Source organism: Taudactylus pleione, unplaced genomic scaffold (genome assembly GCF_031769625.1).
Source record: "Taudactylus pleione unplaced genomic scaffold, aTauple2 ptg000265l, whole genome shotgun sequence".
Taxonomy (NCBI): Eukaryota; Metazoa; Chordata; class Amphibia; order Anura; family Myobatrachidae; genus Taudactylus; species Taudactylus pleione.
In genome coordinates this window covers 10,009,632-10,032,200 of record NW_028284667.1, presented here as the reverse complement: position 1 = coordinate 10,032,200, position 22,569 = coordinate 10,009,632, and the positions used below count along the sequence as shown (strand labels likewise).

Sequence of the window (22,569 nt, the reverse complement as noted above, 5' to 3'; positions counted from 1 at the left end):
CCTGCTCTTAACTGTCATTTTTTAAACATAGCATGTAACTTGAGGAGCTGAGTGGCTGGTCGTTTATCACTCTCCAATTTATCACTTCCCAGAGCTTAATACATCTGGCCCACAGTTACTTGATCTACCTAAAGGGGCCCATACACTAGGCGACAGATTGCGCAATGGTGTGATCGGATCGTAAACGTGGATCCGCAAGTTGGAAATGCCAACTGGCAGCCATCGGTGCTCCGTGATCCGTCGGAGGATCGGTGAAATTTTCCATGTTAAATTTCACCGATTTGCAAATCACAATCGGATTTTGATGGATTTCATGATCGTTCAATCCAGCATCTCTGTATCGCAGGATCGCGACAATACATTGCTAGTGTATGAAGGCCATTACTCTATTCCCAAATCTGAATCAGGCCCACAGTGAGTCAGCTATGTATGGACCACATACAAGGTTATTGTCATGATCATAATTTCTTAATTTGCAGCAGTGGTCAAGAACCCGTAAATCTCCTTTGTGATGGCCACAAACTTAACTAGTAAATTTTTTTTTACGCAGCACAAAAGCACTGTAAGTTCAACTCAACTCTACATGACCTCTTGAATGTATAATTATGCTACTTCCAAAGTGACTGACCAGTAAGATAGTAATAAGGCATAACAGTTATTTGTACATTAAAGTGATATCCCCCTGTGTACTAGTCACAGAAGTAACCACAGAGCGTGAAACTGAGGTGATTAAACTGATTGGGTTCTGCAGTTACTTGTGTAATTAGTGTCCTGGTCAATGCACTTTCAAAATACAAATAAATGTTATTCTTGTGATTTGCCAGCCATTCATGTTTGGATGCAGCATAGCTACAGTATATACTAGTTCTCAGATTGTTTCCTGGGGAATATAAGAATGATCCTGATTTGTTTAAGGATAGAAACTAACTGATATAGTAAAAATTACAGCCTTTAGTAAATCAACAAAGTAATAGAGACTCAACCATTTATTACTTGAGAAAGATAATGTTTGTAGTAAGACATGCTTCTTGATAAAGTAATTGCTTCTTGCACCACAAAGCTGTTCAATCTTATTTACTGTATTGTTGTTTCAGGCTTTTACAATGCATATATTCAATTTAAAGAAAGAAACCTCGTGGTGGAGGCAGTGATGGACATAAAACATAGAGGGCTCATTTGTAGTAATATTACATACCTCTCAACATCAGTGGTTGTGATACAGTAGCAAGACATGGGGTGTGGCTGTGGGAAAAGGGGGCGTGGATATACAATACCATCAATTTGTGTGTTTTTTCAATCCTATTTTTTATACTGTGCGCTGTGTAAACACCTGTCTCCACAACTCCCAACCCCCAATTCTGACAAGCATCCTGTTTTCGGTAAATGCTGGACAGTTCTCCAAAAGCTTTAATATACACTCAAAAGTGGAACAGTTGGAGTGTATGATTATGGCTTGGGGCATACTTGTCAACTTATTATTTTATAAATGAATACAATTAGAATATTTACATTTTTATTAAATTCTAAACTAACTTTAACTTATCTTACCTTTCCGATATAGTTATTTCTGCTTTTGTTATTTGTGTGTATCTAATAAATGTGATGTGATAGAAAAAAAAATCTGATTTTCCCACTAAATTAAACAGCCCTAAATTAAGCGAAAACACACATTCACATGCCAATTGCAGAGATTTTTTTTTATTTTGTTGAGTAGTGTTATTTTCCAACTGGCATAGCACATTGTAGGACATGGGGCCCACAATTATTTTATGTCATGGGCCAGCCAGACCCATGCCTGTAGAGGCAAACAATCTGAGCTACATTTATTCTTATACAAATTTAGATATGTAGTACTTTTGTGTTCTTGTACAAAGTTATAATGGTTGCAATATGATTAGATTTTATGTATATATATATATATATATATATATATATATATATATATGTATATATATATATATATGTATATATATATATATATATGTATATATATATATATATATATATATATTACACACAAAGATACCGTATTATTTGCGCAAAAATTATTGATGATACTGATATGTAACCAACACTTAAAACTAATCGTGGATAGCTGCACCTTTCACCTAATATCTCTGTTAGACAGATATGGAGGGAAATGGAAACCAAGAAAGAAGAGAAAGGGCGCTCTAATGTACAAAATATAAAATATATTAAAATACAAAATGTGTAAATAACACAAACTGAATAATTAAAAAAATCAACAATTAATGCAGCAATGACGCTACTTCAATGATCAGTCCTAGATGTCGACACAAAGGATGAATCTCCCTTTCGTTTCACAGAGAGTAGATTTATTGAGTCCTTTGTTGGTCTTTAAATGATTTTGTAGAGGTGATAAATCCTGTTTTCAGGGTCAGCAATGATTCCTTGTAATGTTGCTGAAAAATACCCTTCCACCAAAAATACACCCAAACAGGCCAAAAGGCCACTATTATTATTTGAATAAAACACTTCAATCTCAATAAAAAAGAACAATATTTATTCAATAAAATCAGTGAATCTGATGAGCTTACATCAAACACTAGTCAAAATACGATGGAGAACCATTGCTAACCCTAAAAACAGGATTTATGACCTCTACAAAATCATTTAAAGACCAACAAAGGACTCAATAAATCTACTCTCTGTGAAACGAAAGGGAGATTCATCCTTTGTGTCGACATCTAGGACTGATCATTGAAGTAGCTTCATTGCTGCATTGTTGATTTTTTTAATTATTCAGTTTGTGTTATTTACACATTTTGTATTTTAATATATTTTATATTTTGTACATTAGAGCGCCCTTTCTCTTCTTTCTTGAGATATATATATATATATATATATATATATACAGTCAGGTGCATAAATATTGGGACATTGACAGAATTTTCATATTTTGGCTTCTGTTTACCACCACAATGGCTTTGAAATGAAACAAACAAGATGTGCTTTAACTGCAGACTTTCAGATTTAATTTGAGGGTAATTACATCCAAATCAGGTGAACGGTGTAGGAATTACAACGGTTTCCATATGTGCCTCCCACTTTTTAAGGGGCCAAAAGTAATGGGACAAACTAAACAATCCTAAATCTAACTTTCACTTTTTAATACTTTGTTGCAAATCCTTTGCAGGCAATTGCAGCCTGAAGTCTGGAATGCATAGACATCACCAGACGCTGGGTTTCATCCCTGGTGATGCTCTGCCAGGCCTCTACTGCAAATGTCTTCAGTTCCTGCTTGTTCTTGGGGCATTTTCCCTTCAGTTTTGTCTTCATCAAGTGAAATGCATGCTCAATCAGATTCAAGGTCAGGGGATTGACTCGGCCATTGCATAACATTCCACTTTTTAGCCTTAAAAAACTCTTTGGTTGCTTTTGCAGTATGCTTTGGGTCATTGTCCATCTGCACTATGAAGCGCCGTCCAATGAGTTCTGAAGCATTTGACTGAATATGAGCATATAATATTGCCCGAAACACTTCAGAATTCATTCTGCTGCTTTTGTCAGCAGTCACATCATCAATAAATACAAGGGAACCAGTTCCATTGGCAGCCATACATGCCCACGCCATGACACTACTACCATGCTTCACTGATGAGGTGGTATGTTTTGGATCATGAGCAGTTCCTTTCCTTCTCCATACTCTTCTCTTCCCATCACTCTGGTACAAGTTGATCTTTGTCTCATCTGTCCACAGGATGTTGTTCCAGAACTGTAATGGCTTTTTTAGATGTTGTTTGGCAAACGCTAATCTGGTCTTCCTGTTTTTGAGGCTCACCAATGGTTTACATCTTGTGGTGAACCCTCTATATTCACTCTTGTGAAGTCTTCTCTTGATTGTTGACTTTGACACATATACACCTACCTCCTGGAGAGTGTTCTTGATTTGTCCAACTGTTGTGAAGGGGTTTTCTTCACCAGGGAAATAATTCTTCTGTCATCCACCACAGTTGTTTTCCAGGTCTTTTGGTGTTGCTGAGCTCTCCGGTGCATTCTTTCTTTTTAAGAATGTTCAAAACAGTTGATTTGGCCACACCTAATGTTTTTGCTATCTCTCTGATGGGTTTGTTTTCATTGTTCAGCCTAATGATGGCTTGCTTCACTGATAGTGACAGCTCTTTGGATCTCATATTGAGAGTCGACAGCAACTGATTCCAAATGCAAATGTCACACCTAGAATCAACTCCAGACCTTTTACCTGCTTAATTGATAATGAAATAACAAGGGAATAGCCCACACCTGTCCATGAAATTGCTTTTGAGTTGATAGACCCATTACTTTTGGCCCCTTAAAAAGTGGGGGCACATATGGAAACCGAAGTAATTCGTACACCGTTCCCCTGATTTGGATGTAATTACCCTCAAATTAAATCTGAAAGTCTGCAGTTAAAGCACATCTTGTTTGTTTCATTTCAAAGCCATTGTGTTGGTGAATAGAGGCCAAAATATGAAAATTCTGTCAATGTCCCAATATTTATGCACCTGACTGTATATATATATTTATCAGCATAAACTAAAACTTTAATATAGTGTCATTTCTTATGGGTACCTTCTGGCTGACAGAGACCTCGCTGGATAGTTTGCCAGTTTGGGTCCTTTCAGTGCATGACCTGGCATTTTTGGGTCACGCATACATACTCCACTGAAAGACTTGCATAAGATATGTGATCTAGTCCCACTGCGCAGCAGGATTTTTTTCTCTGTCTTCTTTCAACAGATTTTTTTTTGGCTGGTTCAGTGCTGGTTCAGACTTTTAACAAGAGGAGGTATAAGTCTGTTGAAGGGCACAACTTATCTGTATTTCTGGATAGTATCAAATTAAGGGAATTGATTTATGTGCCATTGTTAATTTACGATTTTGTGTGTATGTGTGTGTATATATATATATATTTATACACACACACATATATATATATATATATATATATATATTACTGTTTGCCCGCAGCTTTGCTTGCGTGGATGACTGTTATTGCTCAGCGGAACTAATTTTACAAAGACAGTAGTGGCATCTAATATTATGAAGTATATTTTTTATTGTAGACATTGATCACAAAATTTCTTTGTAAACATAATGAGCAAGCCACGCAAAGGCTACTTAACCTACAGTAACTCTAAAAGATTGCAAGTAACATGAGCAGCGACTCTATAATATGTAGTATTTGTCTTGGTGCGCAGTCTACTGGATTGAAATATATACTGAAACTTCATGAGTCATGATATGTAGCCTGATTAGTGCTTAATATATAGTTGAACTTTCCTGTGAAATAGATCTTGAGATATATATATATACATATATATATATATATATATATATATTCATGTATTTCTATATGTATACATATATAACCATTTACATTCAGATGTGCAATATATGTATAAATTGTATATATATTGTTCTCGGTGGAACGAGAATACGATTCTTGGATACAAAGAGTTAATCAAGCCACACAAGTAATATATGTTAAAAAAGACATTTATTACAAAGTAAAGGAAAGAATACTTAATTTGTTTTCCAGATCTACTTAAAACATAGATAGCTTCATTCCCCAGGAGCCTCTTCCACCAGCACCTTGGAGCTGGGATCTCATACATCAAGCATAGACAAAAGGCTAAATCTATACTGACAGGTTACATCTTATATAAGGAAGAAATGTATACATAAGCATTTAACAAGTACAAAGTTCATTTGGAAATATTAAGTAAAAGACAGAGGAAAGAATAGACAGTAGGAGGCACTGTTGCCTCAATTAAGAAAGTTGGGCATGTCAAAGACATATGACTATGTTTATGACGTGTACTTAGCTTAACTGAAGGTAAGACACTGTTGACGGAGGCTTAATTATGTATGGCCACATATCTGGACACAATAAGACACTATTTGCTTAACTTAAACAGTGAACTTTGTCCTGTCCTTGGGTTCTTTCTGTCGAGAACACCTTGTGCAATGTATATACATATACATTTCAACATAGCTATCCCTTCTAATGTTTTGACTATTATCTGTTGCCTTATACATTATAAAATCACACAACAATATGGCTTCCAAGAACCATTCTCTGTACTCCTGCCACATATATATACATATATATATAATCGTAATGTATAGGCAGCACTCACATCCAAAAAATCCTCAGCATCCACTGGGGTGTCTTCCCACAATGCAGGCTTTAAGCAAAAAAGTCCAAAGTATAGAGAAGGTAATGCGGGGCACTCACCGGGTTTTCACAGGATAAAAGGAAATACTTTAATAATTTCACATGATAAAATAGTCTATTTTATGATGTGAAATCATTAAAGTATTGCCTTTTATCCTGTGAAAACCTGGTGAGTGCCCCTCATGACTTTGTCTATACATATATATATATATATATATATATCTATATACTATATATATATATATATATATATATATTTTATATATATTAATTTTGGACTTGAGCCTGTGCAAATTCCAATAAAAAAAATGTGTCTCCATATTTCATAAACAGTTACTAAAAGTATATTTGTCCCCACAAAATTATATTTATATATACACATCTAGTCATTTTTGGCTTGAGGAGTCTGCACACTGCACGCGCTGAGTGTCAAGCATCTGGTTTTTCCTTTATTGCTCCTCTCCCTGATGTCATATTGAGGTAATACATATCTCAGTTTCTTTCTATACAATATTGAAAACACAATCCAAATTAATTCTGCAGTTTTTGCGTGATGCCAGAATGAATAGTCAAACAGACAAACTAAAATTCTGAAAATTTTTTTTTTATATCTGCATAGATCATACACAGTCCCAAGAAATACATTTCTTCACCAGTCAAAAAGACAAACAAAAATTCTGAAAAAAAAAATGTTTTGTCTCCATAGTTCATACACAGTCCCAATAAATACATTTCTCCACCAAGAAGGATGGAACTTTGTAACTTGATCCAAAATATATCAAAGATTTTGAGATGCTAAAGTACAGTATATATATAATACAAAGAAAAAAGCAGACCACAAAGAATATAACACTCATCCGAACCAAAAAATTAGACTCCACTGATTGAACACAGAGGATGCGGGGCAGGAGTAGGAGGGGCATCTCATTAACTTCATGCTGCATTGTCCAGGCAACCAGATGCAACACCTGGTACCTCCTGATCTACCTGGGTATTGGCACTGTGAGAGAAAAGAAAAAAAATCACCACAAATAGAAAGCTAAACTCCTCAATCAAAGCAATACGTAAAACATAACACATAAAAACCTGTGGATTTTCCCCCTATAAATCACACAAAGATACAAAAGACAAATCAGAAAAATAAAGGAAAAATGGAAAATCAGAAATAATTCACAAATAAAATGAATGTAAAGCTAAGTATACATAAACATATTAACAAGTAAAGTTGATTACCAAGTAACCAGACGCGGCCCTGGAGACCTCCTGACCTACCTGGGTATTGGCGCTGTGAGAGAAAAGAAAAAAAGAGTGGATTATTTAAAAGTCCCCTATAAACCACACAAGAAAAAATAGAAAAATCAGAAAAGCAAAGAAAAAAAGGACAATCAGAAATAATTCACAAAAAAACTACAGCAAATAAAATTCATGTAAATCTAATTAAACATAAACATATGAACAAATAACAAACCAGTCGGCATCATAAAGCTAATGATGGTGACTGGAATATCTACAGGAGTAGGTAACCGCATCATTATTCCCTTACAGCATATTTTTACTTCAGTATTCTTTGTAACAAAGATTTACAACAATCCAACAGAGGATGTACGTATAACAATGCCCATTACCCTGACTGATATATGCAGCATGCAACAGCTGACAGGGCATCTTGTGCCAGTTTTAATGTTGATTATAGGTTTAATTTGCTGAAACATGAAGCCAGCAAAGCAGGTACATTTTACAGCTTCCAATTTTTGTCATTTATATTGTTCTTGAGTAGATTAATCTGTTTGAAGTAAATGGTTGACTATAAATTTCAGCAAGAGCCTTTTATTATACATTCATAACATTAAAATACAAATTAATAATGCCTTATGCTGCTCATAAAAGAATGCAGAAAGGGCCATTCACTAACAAAAGTATTCCAGATTTTGGAACTGCCCCAGTAAAACTTTTCACTGTGATCTTTTATGGGTCTATATGTCAGCACATGGTGGAAACAGTAAAATAATTTAATTTCAACTTTTACGTTTCCTCATTTGTTATAAAAAATAAATCCTGATAGTGAGAGGCTCCATTTATTGCATAGGCCACCATCGTACTTTTATTACATTAGTTGAAATGCAACTATTAATATAGTTTCCTTTATAAAGCAACTAGAGGTAGTTGTGCTGAGTTGGATGCAGTTTGCATTTAAACTGTAAAAATAAGGTGAGTCATGAGAAAAGAAACAATTTGTGAACCATGATGAGTTGGCAAAATCATAAAATGATGCCAGCTTTTCAAGAGTAGCATTTCATAGCATCATTAGGGTAAACCACCAGCAAGTCTCTATAGTTTTTATGTTATGGATGAGTTCCTGTTTCAGGCACACAAAATACTTAATTTATTAACACTCATTCCTACTAATTAATTAATTTTAGCACACATAGATGGTTACTTTAAACGTATGATTGTTTTATTATGTATTTGCTTATTTTATGCTTACTGTATATGGTATAATTTTTATGTTGATATATAGTGTTAATATATTGTTAAAATATGAGACAATTGATTAAATTGGTACAGTTTTATGCCATCCTTTAAGTAAAATATATTATTGTTAGTTCACATATACAGTGGCTTGTAAAAGTATTCAACTCCTTAAACGTCATTAGATTTGTCTGTATTACAAACAACACTTAGGGGTCTATTCAGCAATGATTTTTTGACATTAAAAATGCAGAAACTATTATTTCTGCATTTTTGAAGTAAATCCCCTATTCTGCAATGGGTTAATGGAGAAGATAACGCAATTATCTTCTCCATTAATTCCCATCTCGCAGAGTACCGCACTGTAGGGATCAGCCATTGATCTCTACAGTGCTTTAACTCTTTTTGCTATTCAGAAAAGCAAAAAGCTTTCCGCGAAAAATATTTACTTTTTATAACGCCATGTCAGAATGGTGTCATATGAAGAAAATACTTACATTTCCTGAAAACTGCAGGGACAGAGGGACATTTTCCCATAAATCCCTGCAGCATCTTGTAACTCTACCCAGTCCTCCGTCCCTGCTTTGCGGTGACCTCAGATGTTAAGTACATCTCCAGCCTTTCAAAACTGCCTGAATTGATTGAAATGTGTACACAGGCTTTATCTTATCTGTATACATTTATATTTATGTGCTTTTATATTTAAATTGTATATATAAATTTTAAATTTAAATAGTACATAAATATAAATGTATACAGACTAATATAAAGCATGTGTACACTATTCAATCAATTTAGATAGTTTTAACAGGCTCTAGTTGTACTTACCCTCTGCGGTCACTACAAAGCAGGGACGGAGACTATTTGGAATCGAAAGACTAAGCATACGCTGGAGAAGAAACAGAAGGTATTGTTTTTGGAATCTTGAGAACAATGCCTTCTGGAACATCACAGGGATAGCATCTTAATGCAACCGCTGTCCCTGCATACAAAATTGTTGAATAGTAGCAATAAATTTTAATAATTGATAGAAAATCGTGACAATGTTGCCCGATAATATTCAGGGCAACATTGTCACTGTTTCCAAATAGACCCCTAAAACAGATTGTTCCAGACAGCATATTTATTGTGAACCATTAGACTCTTAAAGTAAACTTGCAAACTCATAATTAATTATTTGTCTATAGATTTAAGAAAAAAAAGCTGAAGAATGCTGCTTGCATACGTATGCAACAGCTGTAGACTAGTAGTTGATAGAACCACTTTTTGCTGAAATAACAGCTTTAATTCTGATGCGGTAAGTTTCTACCAGATTTGCACATTGTTTGGGAGCAATTTTTGCACATTCTTCCTTGCAGATTTGCACCAGGGTTTTTCTAGTTGGCTGGATGATACTAGAGGACTGCAATTTTCAAATATTGCTACAGATTCTCAACTGGATTGAGATCTGTACTTGACCATTGGAAAACATTAACCTTTTATTGTTCAACCATGACAGCCTGGCTTTGTCCTTGTGCTAAAGGTGAACAAATTGCTTGTTCTATTTTTTTCTTTGTTTTTTTTTCTCTATTTTTTGCAACAAATTTACTGAGAAGCTTCTATACCTCTCATACATAGTAGCAGTGTAATTTAAAACTTCCTATCATCTGATTTCGGTCTCCATTTCTACACCAGGTGAATAGAGGGTAAAATATCTACAATAAAGAGACAGACTTTTTGGTGGGGAAAAACTTCATAATAATTGAATAATTTTTTTGAAAGAGGGAAATGTATTTTGGTAAAGAAAGAATGGCCCTATACATGGCATTACATTTTTTCCATTCTATTATCATATATTTTTCACCTCCCACATTATGACTTGCAAACTCAGAGGATATTGCATAAAGTTATGTAAAGGTGTAAATGTTTATATTCTATATATAGTTCATTTTATCCCCTAAGATGCACAGTGTATAAAACAAAATAGTAATACAGAAAAAAATAGTTTAAAAGTGTATAAGACAAAACAGTAATATAGCAAAAAACAACAAAATTTAGTTTAAATGTATAATAGACAAAACAGTAATATAACAAAAATAAAATATCCGAGTAGCTTAAAGTTGTGCACCTCTTTTTCCATTGGTTTGGAAACACTGTATTTTGTAGCAGGTGAGGTAGTATTCAATGCCTAGAGAGCAGAGATGCACCCACTTGGATAAGGGCTATTGTGTTTGAGAGCCCAGCTCTATGCCAGGGAGGATGTCACCTGACCTGTTGAAAAATTAAATCTTCTTATTTTTGGGGCGGGGGGGTGGCCTAGAGTATCTAGGAGTAAGGTGCATTTTGCTGGCTCTCCCGCTAATATCCTTTAATTATCCTGGTGTTTTTTTCCTGATTCCTCACTAGGCTGGTTATTATAGAAGGGTACTCTCCCCTTATTACCAGGGACTCTGAGATTGGATCACTGTGTTGTACCTTTCTATCTATCCCCCAGAGTTTTCAGTGGCCGGGTCCTCTCCTATTGGGGCTTGGTGTTCCTGTCTCCGGTGCCGGCGGCTGTTTCACTTACCTGAGCATTTTTCCCTATTGCCTGGCTGCATACTTCGAGATCCTGTGGGTGATTCCTGTTTTCCGTCTCCTCTCTGGCTCCCGTCCATCTGCTGCTGCGACTGGGGGTGTGTTGGATACAGATCGCCGCCATCTTGCTATTGTGGTCCTTCACGACTGATGTATAGATTCTGCTGATGCCCCAGTGCTCTTTGAATGGTAGATTATATTCTCCTTTTTTGATTTGACATCACTGGCACTGCGGTCATCTGATACTCTCTTCTGGTGCCTCTCCATTTGCTATAGGTGTATACTGGCGCTATATTAAGTTGTTGTATATAATTAAAATATGGATATGTGTGCAATTTTAAATCACATTTATTCCAATACTGTTAAACATATAACATACTAATAAATGAAGCATAAAATGTCCCTATAATTTAGGAGCATAAAATCCAATGTCCAATGATATCGCTATTAGGGGACTGTTTGGTCCAATTAGTAAGACACTGGTGATAGTACTAGTGATATTCCATATACAGGGTCCAGCGAATATTTACCAAGTGGTTTGTCCTGATTACTCAGTCCAGATGGTGTATCTTGTGTCCAAATCCTGTTGGAATAAGCACAGAGTGTAGACTGGATAGGACCCACTTGTAGCTGCTTCCCTTAGGTAATAATAACCGATGTCACAGTATCCATGTGTCTGAATGTCCAAAATAAGTAGATGGTGTTGTCCTCAAAACGATGAGCGATGGAAGTAGAGCTTAATGCGTTTCGCTGGCGAAATATATGTCCAGCTTCTTCAGAAGCATATCTCCAATATGTTACTCAAGCTCCTTAAATACCCTATTCATTATGGATTAGGGCAAACAGCTGCGTATCAATTAGCACAATTAATTGCACACACGTCCATTATTAAAAAATACATAATCAGAATTTAAACATATATTAATGAAGGCAATCCTAAGTATATATAGAACCAAATATAGGATTGCCTTCATTAATATATGTTTAAATTCTGATTATGTCATTTTTAGGCAGCTGTTTGCCCTAATCCATAATGAATAGGGTATTTAAGGAGCTTCAGTAACATATTGGAGATATTACATATTCTATATTTTGTTGGGGCTGACAACCCCTACTGGCTGCTTTAAATAACAGCGCATTGGATAATTTTGTATACCTCTCCATTTGCTGCCTGTTACCTCCTGTTCATTGGTCAGTTTTGGTGGTGTGCTAACCGCCATCTTGCTGCTGGTCTCTTTTCCGGTTGATACTGAAGTTTCCCTGCATTGTGGACCTCCTACATTGGTACTATATTCCTGTTAGTTTGGCAGCTCTTTCTGATATGTTCTATATACTTCACCTGTTTACGGTAAATATGACATTCGTGGCTGAAAAACACAAAGATGGCTAGTTTATTTTTCTGCAATCCTCCAGGCTATTAATGCCTCTACTCAGAGGCTTCTCACTAAGTTTGGAGACCTGATGGCTGTATCCCCAAGTTCTGTAGCTGCTGTATGCATGTCTTCTATGAAAGAGGACCTTTTGGGTTTATCCTATTCATTGGCTGTGCTCACTCCTGAACTTGCTACCGTCTCATTACATGAGTGCTTCGATTCTCTTGTAGTTTTTCCAAAGATCTGTTCTTCACTCTTACCGGCTGGGTTAAAGTTCCAGGATTTAATCTTTTTTGTGTATCCTCAGATGGACAGGAAACTCCAGGCCTTGTAGTACATGTACTTTTCTGTCTGCCTTGGGTGGACGAGGATGGAACTATAGAGGCTGAGGCCTGGCCGGATTAATATTTTGAAGCCCATCATTTTTCTTTAATGTTTGGTCACTATTTCTAACCAGTTGTTTGGGAAATTTAAGTGTTTTGGGATTTTATTATTTCCTTTTGTGCTATCTGTTAGTAAAGTGTCAAGTATTATGTATGGGAGGAACACTATTTCCTTATAATGCGAGTGAGTTGGGATTAGCCTACTATAGCTCAGGGTCATTCGGGTTATTGCTCTCTTTAGTTATGTATTTCTACTATCCTTTATATGGAGGGGTTGAGGTTTTAAGGCAGTTAGTGTAGTTTAGGGGCAGGGGGGTTTAGGGATCCACGTATGCCTAGGTTCGGGTTAGATTATACAGGGTGGGGGGGTATGTGTGTAATATTCAGGGCCGGAACTAGGGTAGTGCAACCTGTGCCATGATACAGGGCACCGCAGGGCAGGGGGCGCTGTTTGGGCCTGTCAATTTTCCTGTTTATTATCATTCCCACTTGTAGCTTCCTCTTCTTTTATCCCCAGCATCACCTGGCCTCCCCTATCTCATCACTGGCCCTTCCCCATGAAGCTATCAGGTGCACTGTCTTATGTCCCTATTTAAAAAATGGGAGGGGGGTGCCAATGATCTCTCTGGCACAGGGCACCAAAAAGTCTAGTTACGGCTCTGGTAATACTGATATTTGGGCAGATGTTGGTGCTTTATATTTTGATGCTTTATATTGTTTTGGTATGTGATTATTATATATAGGTTTCTAATGGCAGGGTATTTGTGTTCTTTGATATGCTATTTGCCTATTGTACTTCTATCACCTCTGGCTCTGTGAGCTCGAATGGTGCCTTAGGGTTCTTGCTATAGATTTCTGTGCTTAGGAGTACCATGTATATCATGTTTTTTTTTGTGTTATGTCCTTCATTTTTGTACACTGCCAAATGCTATTGCCTTTTGTAGGTAGCAGTTGTTTCCTCATGTCTGCCAGAGCTCATTTAATTTATCATGTTCATTTAATGTTTTTGGGTGTATTCTCTAAAATCTCAATAAAAATTACTCAATTTAAATAAATAAATAAATAATTTCAGGTCAAAGGAGAATAACAGGTCACTAAAGTACTGACTAAAAGATGCAGAAGATATGTATTACTTTTTGTATATTGAAAATATATATTTTTCCTTCAATTATAATGTTAAATAACATCCACTGCCATAAGTCTATAGCCAAACAATATCACACTCTTTCGTTCCCTTATTGATTACCGTAAAAACTCCCTACAGAGACTACCGTAAAAATCTGCGTGACCTTGGGTCATGCCCAGAAAAGTAAAAATACATTGCTAATGTGGCTAGAAATATATCTCAATCAAAATAAAAAATATTGAATTAAATCATTTAGGCACAATGTTTTTATGTTGATAAATCTCCCATTTCTTTGTGCAAAAAAAATATTTTCTAGAAATAATATTTGATTACTTTGCATATACATTTCTAGTTTGGCAATATCACATCTGCTTCCAGATGTACATTCAAAGCCATACTGTATTTATACAAAACAGTTTTGACAATCATACAGTACTTACAGTTACATACATGACAATCTTAGGTCAGAAAACTATCCCAACCACACATGGCTGCTTGTACAGAAGAGTGTAAAATACATAAACAAATTAATAAATAAAACACAGAAAGCCACTATACATTACAGTCAGTATGACAGCTAAAATGTAGTGTTTTATGCAAATTACTATTTACATGTGAACGTGAAAATTATTCTGGAGCCTTTGAGATCTGTTTCAGTGTAAATACAATTATACAAAATTCTGATGATGAATTGCTACACTCAACAGAAATATAAAGTATTTAGGAGTATGCTTTACTAGTTTCTAAATTAGATATTTTATTATCTATAGACATACAATTGAATTGCTGAAAAACATGGGAGCGGGGTGCCGGGGAGTTCTATTTTCTTAAATCTTTTTATTTTATTAAATAATAAATTATTTTTCTACTGCTAAACAAGATGTACTCTTGTGCTATTTTTTTTCTAAAGTAAGACTAAAATTAATGGAAATTGTAATACTGATACATGTCATTGAAATATATGTTGAATAAGTTAGTGATGTTTGTTGGATTTTATGCATTCATTAATATAACAATAAAAAGTGTTTGCTACAGTAGCTGTAGGAGTAAAATCAAACAAAAAATGGACTGAAACTTTATATAGAAACACTAGCTTTCCTCATTATACAAAGGTTTACTTACCGGAGCTGCAGCTGTACCCCACAGCTGCTACATGGTCCCCAGCTGAGGGGGGCCTGCATTCTCTGTCAATATCTTTTCACCATTGAGTAGTATACCAATGTCCTTAGCAAATTTTGCTGTGGACCCCACAAATGTCTTCTTATGTCACAGTTCAAAACTATTTTATAATATCCCTGCAGTTTTGGAGAGTAGTAGATTGTCAGCAGTTCAGTAATGTTAAAGGGAAACAATCACACAATTAAAAAAAATAATAACAATAATAGTTTTCGTATAGCAAAATAATACATGTTTGGATTTGGTAATTATTTAACATTATGCTGAAAGTAAACTCATCCAGATATGTCCATTTTTTACAGTCGCACCAAATAGCCCCTTGTGTGCACCTCGGCCATGCTGAGCATCTTTTTTGCTGAAAATGTGTGTCTTATTTTGCATAATTAAAATACACAAAAGTGACCAAACTACATTGCTAGCATACCCTGATCAATTTGGTGTGCAACATTTGTACATCTGTGTGTGAGTCTGAATCTGTGTAAAAAGGGCCCCAATGCGAGCAGCCAAGGCTTCTCATCACGGCAGGTTCCATTGTGCTTTATTTGCAATTTGTATGTGTGTATAACCAATTCTTGTGTGGTTAAAGTCACAGCCTAACATCTCTAGCACACCGTGACATTCATTTCGCTGTGTCTGTGATTTGAATAAAGCATCAAATTTAAAGAAAGTTGAATACTCAGCCTAAACACCAAACCTATGTTCCATATTTTCAATAGGTAGTTGCTTGGGCCAGATATTATAAAAACAACAGATATGCTGTAACTGGGGAGTGTATTGCAAAGATTATTTTCATATTTTTTTATTAGCTTATTTAAAAACAACTGGAGCGAAAAATTCATTATTTTGCTATATTAAATGCTATTATGTTTTCAATTCAACAATAGTTCCCATTTCATAATATGATGTAAATATGTCATTCTTATGGATTATTATGTTATTTTGTGATAGATTATATACATTTAGCCGATCAAACTTTTGCTTTTATTTTGACCAGTCTTTTTGATACATAAAGCAATTAAGTAAAACTGAGAAATGAGTAATAAACTGTGAAGTCTATTTCTGTCTTGCTACTACTTATTTTCAACAAGACAAGTGATACTGAACAAACTATTGTTAACTTTGACAAAAGAAAAAATATGGCCGCTGCTGGATCAGTCGGACGCCGTCTTATTTAGATTGCATTAGTGGCTGGGTCAGACAGTCAAGCTGAGATGAAGTAATCGATCAACATTGCAGGTAAAAACAAAATAAATCTTGTTTAAAGGTTTGAAGGAGACCCAGATGACCTATTCCAGGCCTTATAAGGGTGCGCCGACATACTTTTCAGGTTTTCACATATTTCTGAACCAACTGATTTGCACTATGAGAAGTGGTTTATCTTGTGTTTTTGAGGTATCTAGAAGGTGAAAGATTTGGTGAAAATGATTTTTTTATTTGGCAGAAGAGGAGTTCGTGACTGCAATCTTGGATTACATTAGTTTAAGCACACGGTTCTCAGGATATTTGAGTATTACTTTCTTTTTCCTTTTTTTATATATATATACTTTGGAAACAACATTGAATCTTAAACATATATGGTTTTGCATTTAACCTAATGTGGGAGCACTTGTTCTATTGTGTTTTGTATATTGTTAACTTTAAAAATGTACTTTTGCCTGATAATGCAATGGACTGTACAACCAATGGTTTATTATCCAATGATTTTTTTTCCGGTCTCTCTATAAGTCATTCAGTGTACCTAGAGAATTCTAGATTGGTTCTAGTGAAGTGTAATTCTTTGCAAGATTAAGTGCTGCAGAATGTTAAAAAAGCCTTATTATATTTTTTCTGCTGTGATAATAATTTGACTTTTAATTATTCTAGATATAATTTGAACCAAACTGTTAAAATAGTTTGTTCTTAGTGTGTAATTACTATTTTAATTGCCAAAGTCTCAAAGGCAAATCCCTGTTTTAATTATAACCCAAAACATTAAAATTTGGGATAATTAATTATATAAATTATATATTTTTTGTTACTGTAGATATTGCATTTAATAATTATGATGATGTCTAGTTCTATCAGAATATATGCTAAATAACTACCACCCCTGTGTAATGTTTTATTAATGTGGCTATTAATATAATACTATTTAAAGTATATGTTTACTGATAAATTATTTTTAGAAGTATCACTATTTTCAGAAATTATAACTTTAAATTTTATTATGCCCTATATTATCTACTTTTCATAAGAGACTTCCATAAATCCTGTTTCAGTGATGATTCCACATTTGTCCTCAGGCTGGTATATGCCCCCTATATGAGTACAAGTCTGGTGGGACCTTACAATAAATGTTGGGATTGAAGCAGGTAGAAAGATTTCCTTGGCTCCATAAGGGCTAAAGCGATGGGAAAATGCAGAGTGTGCCCTGAAACCAATACCTGACTGGACAGGTTCAGTGGCAATCAATAGAGGTGTTGATTTCAGTATATGGCCCTAGCAGATTTCTACTCTGGGTGGAAGGTCTCCTTAAAAGGAATTTTATTTTGTGTCCATTTTGTGTATCTGCTACTTTCAATTACAATTTGTTACATTATATATACCTTTGTCATGACAAGTTAACATACATCATGGCAGCAGCATTGCATACATTTTACTCACCTCCATATGTGTCCTCATATAGCAGAAATTATTGCTTCATTTAATGCACCTGTTGCTTGTCAGACAGAGATATTCCCTTAATTTCCAGCGGTAGTTGTCAAATGCTTTTTAGCTTGGAATGCATACTGTAGCACTTCTGGTATGCCGGGTCATAATCCAATTGGTCAGGCCGATTTAGAAGGGCGGTTACTTCAAAGCTCTGTTTGAAAGTTGCTATAGCAGTCTTAGTCTATACCTATAAACTGCGCTATGTAAAGTAATGATCACATCTGTTATCAGATTTTATAGTCTGTTACCATTAGTACTAGTATGTACGAGTTACATATTACAGACATCAACCATCATATACAGTATTATTGAGGTGGTTAGAATCTTCCATACAATTCCTCTATTACAGTTTTTGTAATTGCAGTAATAATAAAGACAAGTAATAAATAACTAAATAGTTATTAATGTTTTCCACACTTGCTAGAGAAAAATTCCTCATAATTACACAGGTGTGTATCTAGGGAGTCCGATCGCCCCTGGCAACATAAGGGACTTACCTTTAATGTTAACTAAGCAGATAGTGCACAAATTACTTCATTTACAAGCATAAAGTTTGGCAATCCAAATCCCATTATTTTTCTTTCATAGGCTTTTAAAGTATACTTTAAGGTTCCATTTTTTTTAAAAAAAAGGGACATGATAACTCATCTTCCTTAGGTTGATAATGCACCAAAAAAAGAATTAAGTATGAAGTAAAGGAATGTATAATGACTCTCAGAGTCAGGCAAGGTTGATAAAACATTTTTTTTCTGAAATCTCCATATTCTGATTGACAAATGGCCAAAATTTCAAAGTGATACGTGGATTAGGCACTGAGATAGGAATGTTTTTCCACATACACCTCACACAAACATGGAGCATCAGGAGTGGCATTTCCCAGCAATTATTTTAAACTGTGACCCCCTATACTGTATCTCAAAAACTATGAGGGCTAGAGAAGAAAACATTTACCTAGGTTTGTAGATATATGGTAGTATCAAGTGTACAAAGTTTCATGAAAATCTGAGTTGGTGGGTGTCATGGCCTGGGTGAAGCGACATGGAATGACCCTACTGTATATATATTTTTTAGTCCCCTAACCTGAATGGTATATGATATAAAGTAGTATATGCTTCATTAATAAGTTTAGAAAGCTCCTTGGGATAGTGCTTTTGCTGGCGGCCAGAAACCTGGCTGCAGAGGAATGGGATATGTCAGCGCTATAGGTTCAATTGTAAAATGCAACTTGTGAAATTAGTTACTGTATTAATAGTAAAAAAATTAAGTGTACACAAACAATAAATATTATTAAAAACAGTAAAAATACATGCAGAATCAATCAGGTTCTCTGGATATATTACCCCAAATAGCTGAACGTGCTTGGTTGATGTTTATTTTCCAGATAGGGCTGTGCTACTGGCATGTCTGTTTTACCGGTAAGGATGGCTTTGCGTATCGAGCTACTGTGATTAGCCATTCTCTCTCTGAAGAATCGCTTCTCTCGCTTGGCGCATGTTAGCTAGTGGCAGATTTTTATTCTTTTTCGAGAGTGTGGGTGGTAAAACTCCCTTCCTAGTATCACTGCACCTTGCACTTTTGTAACAGCCTGGATGTTTTTAGGGAAGCCATATTTGTTGTCCTGATTTTTGAAATTCAAAAAATTAATAGTTGGTCACTTTAGCATTTTGCTTCAGATTCGCACCTCTCAAGAGATGAGCAATGATTTTTTTTAATCAAAGTTAGCACACAATCTGTCCTAATAATTTGCCAATGTTGATTCATCAAACTTTAAAATGTTGATGCTCTTGTGTCATATTGTGTTGTTATTACCATGCAGCTTTCCATATTGGCTGTTGTTGTTTGATGAACAGCTTCCTGCCTCTTTTTAAGCCTTGATTTATGGTCTTAAGCTGAGTACACACTTAACAACCATCATCTGTTTTCTGACCGCGGGTCATGCTGGCAGGGGGCGTGTTGCGCCCCCCTCCCCGTGGCCTCTGCAGCAACTGGTGTATGTACACACAGCACGATGCCCCAGTATATCTGCAGATATATTGGGCATTGGCTGTGTAGCAGAGCCGATGCAATATGTCTGTGAACAAGGTCATTTACAGACATATCACTGGTACACACTGACTGATGGGCACCCAACTTATTGACTGATCAATTGATCGGCTAATATATCTGCCAGTGTGTACCCAGCATTAGGTGATACCCCCTATCTTAGAATCTCTTAGCCATTTCTTCAATTTGGGTTTCTGCCCTTGTTGAATCTATGTTTGTATGTAACACCTGCAATAATTGGGAGATGGGAAGGCTGTCTTTTAATGACGCTGAGCGATGGCTAGTTGTGTATCAAGTGATACTCCTAACCATATCTTTACTGTATAAAGTGGTGCCTATTACATTGCCATTGTAGAAAACAGTTACATCTAAACATTTTATGCTTCTGCATTTATGTTTCTGGTGAATCTGACTACTGACCTTGTCTAACTCTCTCATCATAGTGTCAAATACCCTTTGGTACTTTGTTAAAGTATAAAGATATTGTCCAAAAATCTGAAATATTTCAGATTGCTGGCACTATAGTTGGGGAAGATGTATTATTCTTCATACTGTGCCATTATTTTTTTTTTCATTCACCGGTGCTATATTTAAACCCATTGCAGTCCCAGCGTTCTGTATATATATTTGATAATCTGAAGTGATTGTTTTCTGGACAATGGATACCAAGTAACAAATAAATTCTATAGGTGGCCCATTAAAGTGATCAAGGAGTAAAGCATTTCTCACTTGATCAAACCCCTTACCTATGTGTGATAACTGTACATAATAGGGGTGAGCGGGTTCGGTTTTACTCGGATTTACTCGGATCTTTTTATTGGCTATCGCCTATCATGTGTTTTGGATAGCCAATAGAATAAATCCGAATTTGCTGTAAAGTGGCGATAAGAACCGAGTAAATCCGAGTAAAACCGAGCCTGCACATCCGTAGTACATAATGACTTCATGTCCATTGTTGCAATGAATTGTATTTGCATCATATTATCCACAGATCTCACTTTGCTGAAGTAGTCTGAAGTATGTCTTATATAACTACACTTGGACATCACTAGTGTCCAAACTCTACTCCTGTTGCAAGATATCTATATGGGGGTAGTGGGGAGGCTACATAAAAAGACAAATTGATGCAATGGCATCAGTAAGAAGACACTCACCACATTGTTGGTCAGTTGGGGATATTGTAGGCATGCGTAACCAGGTACTCCCATGTCACACAGGTATAGTGCACTGGAAGCCCTTTCTTGTGCTTCCAGGAGCAGATTAAATGTAAATTTAAAAAAATATACAGTATATATACACACTAGGTGGAACTCACTGTTGGCGATACGTGAATGCTTTTTTGCTGTATAGACCTCCATTCAAAAATTACTGATTCATTTTAAATATTCTGTCCCTTTAGAAAATAAGAACACAATTTCAAGCTACTTGCTGAAATTGTGGATGTACTGACTCCAATAATAGTAGCTGTAGAAGCATTGTGGTACAGGATGCAAATTTGCATATGTCAGATCTTTCTCATGTCTCTAATACAGAAACATAAATCTACTTTTGCAAACAATATGTTTCATGCCTTAAATAGTCAAATAGGTCAACGGTGCAAAGTAGACAGCCCATATATGATGAATTGAAAGCTGAATTTTTTCATTATTCATAATAGTTAATCATACAATAATAAGGAAACAAATAAAAAAGTGTTAAATAAAAAATCAATTGCTACAATGAGAAAATAAATGGAACTGTGGGTGAGTGGGTAGGTAAATGAGGCCACCATTTGGAACTGGTATAGCAGTACCTATTGTCTATTCTACCCACTAGCGTAGAGCCTGAATGTGCTTTCTTTGCATTAAAAGACTACAAATATCGTCTGTGCGGTCCAAATTATACAGAGAGGATGGATGTAATATGTATTAGAGAATTCTAAATTATAAAACATTTATTTTAATGTAATATTCACATATAGGGAGGCATAAATATACAGTAATAATACACATTACATGAAAACAGACACAAATGTCACTACAAATGTAACCTTTTGGATTGTATTTGTAGAAATTTGTATAAAAAAAGTTATATTGTTGCTAATCCACACTACAGTTGATGAGGCTAGGAAAAAAATAAAAAAATTAAAAAGAAATATAGAGTCTCTTCCCACAAGGCTGTGATGTGCCTATATGATCTGCACTTGTGTGGATCCCTATATTATGCAGGTAAAGTGCTGATGGGCTAAATTGAATATGCGGCTGATAGCTGCTTCTATAGAGCACCTTATAAGGAAGGGCTAAGCCGGACTGCTGTCCTGCTGTGTGATAACACCACAACATTGTAACATGAATAGGTATCTTATGATGGATTGAAAATTGATTGCAGGTGAGAAGTCCCGTGATCAGTTACAGTACAGGAGGTAAATGCAGCTGATGTCTGCTTGGAAATATATGAAACGCCAGCACACTGTGCACTGTGTGCTGGCTGTGTGTGTTACTGCTGCCGCTGCCTGCTTGATGGTAAGAAGCGGTTCAAGAGTATAGCAGTATGTTACCACTGGTGGTCACAGTAATGTAAAAGTCCACCGCA

The 22,569-nt window shown here is 35.6% G+C and overlaps 1 protein-coding gene across 1 annotated transcript in view; it reads left to right on the top strand.

Annotated features, from left to right (window-relative positions):
- Positions 1–22,569, top strand: part of FRMPD4 (FERM and PDZ domain containing 4) — a 487,596-nt gene that overhangs the window by 46,411 nt on the left and 418,616 nt on the right. The gene's annotated exons all lie outside the window — the stretch shown is intronic.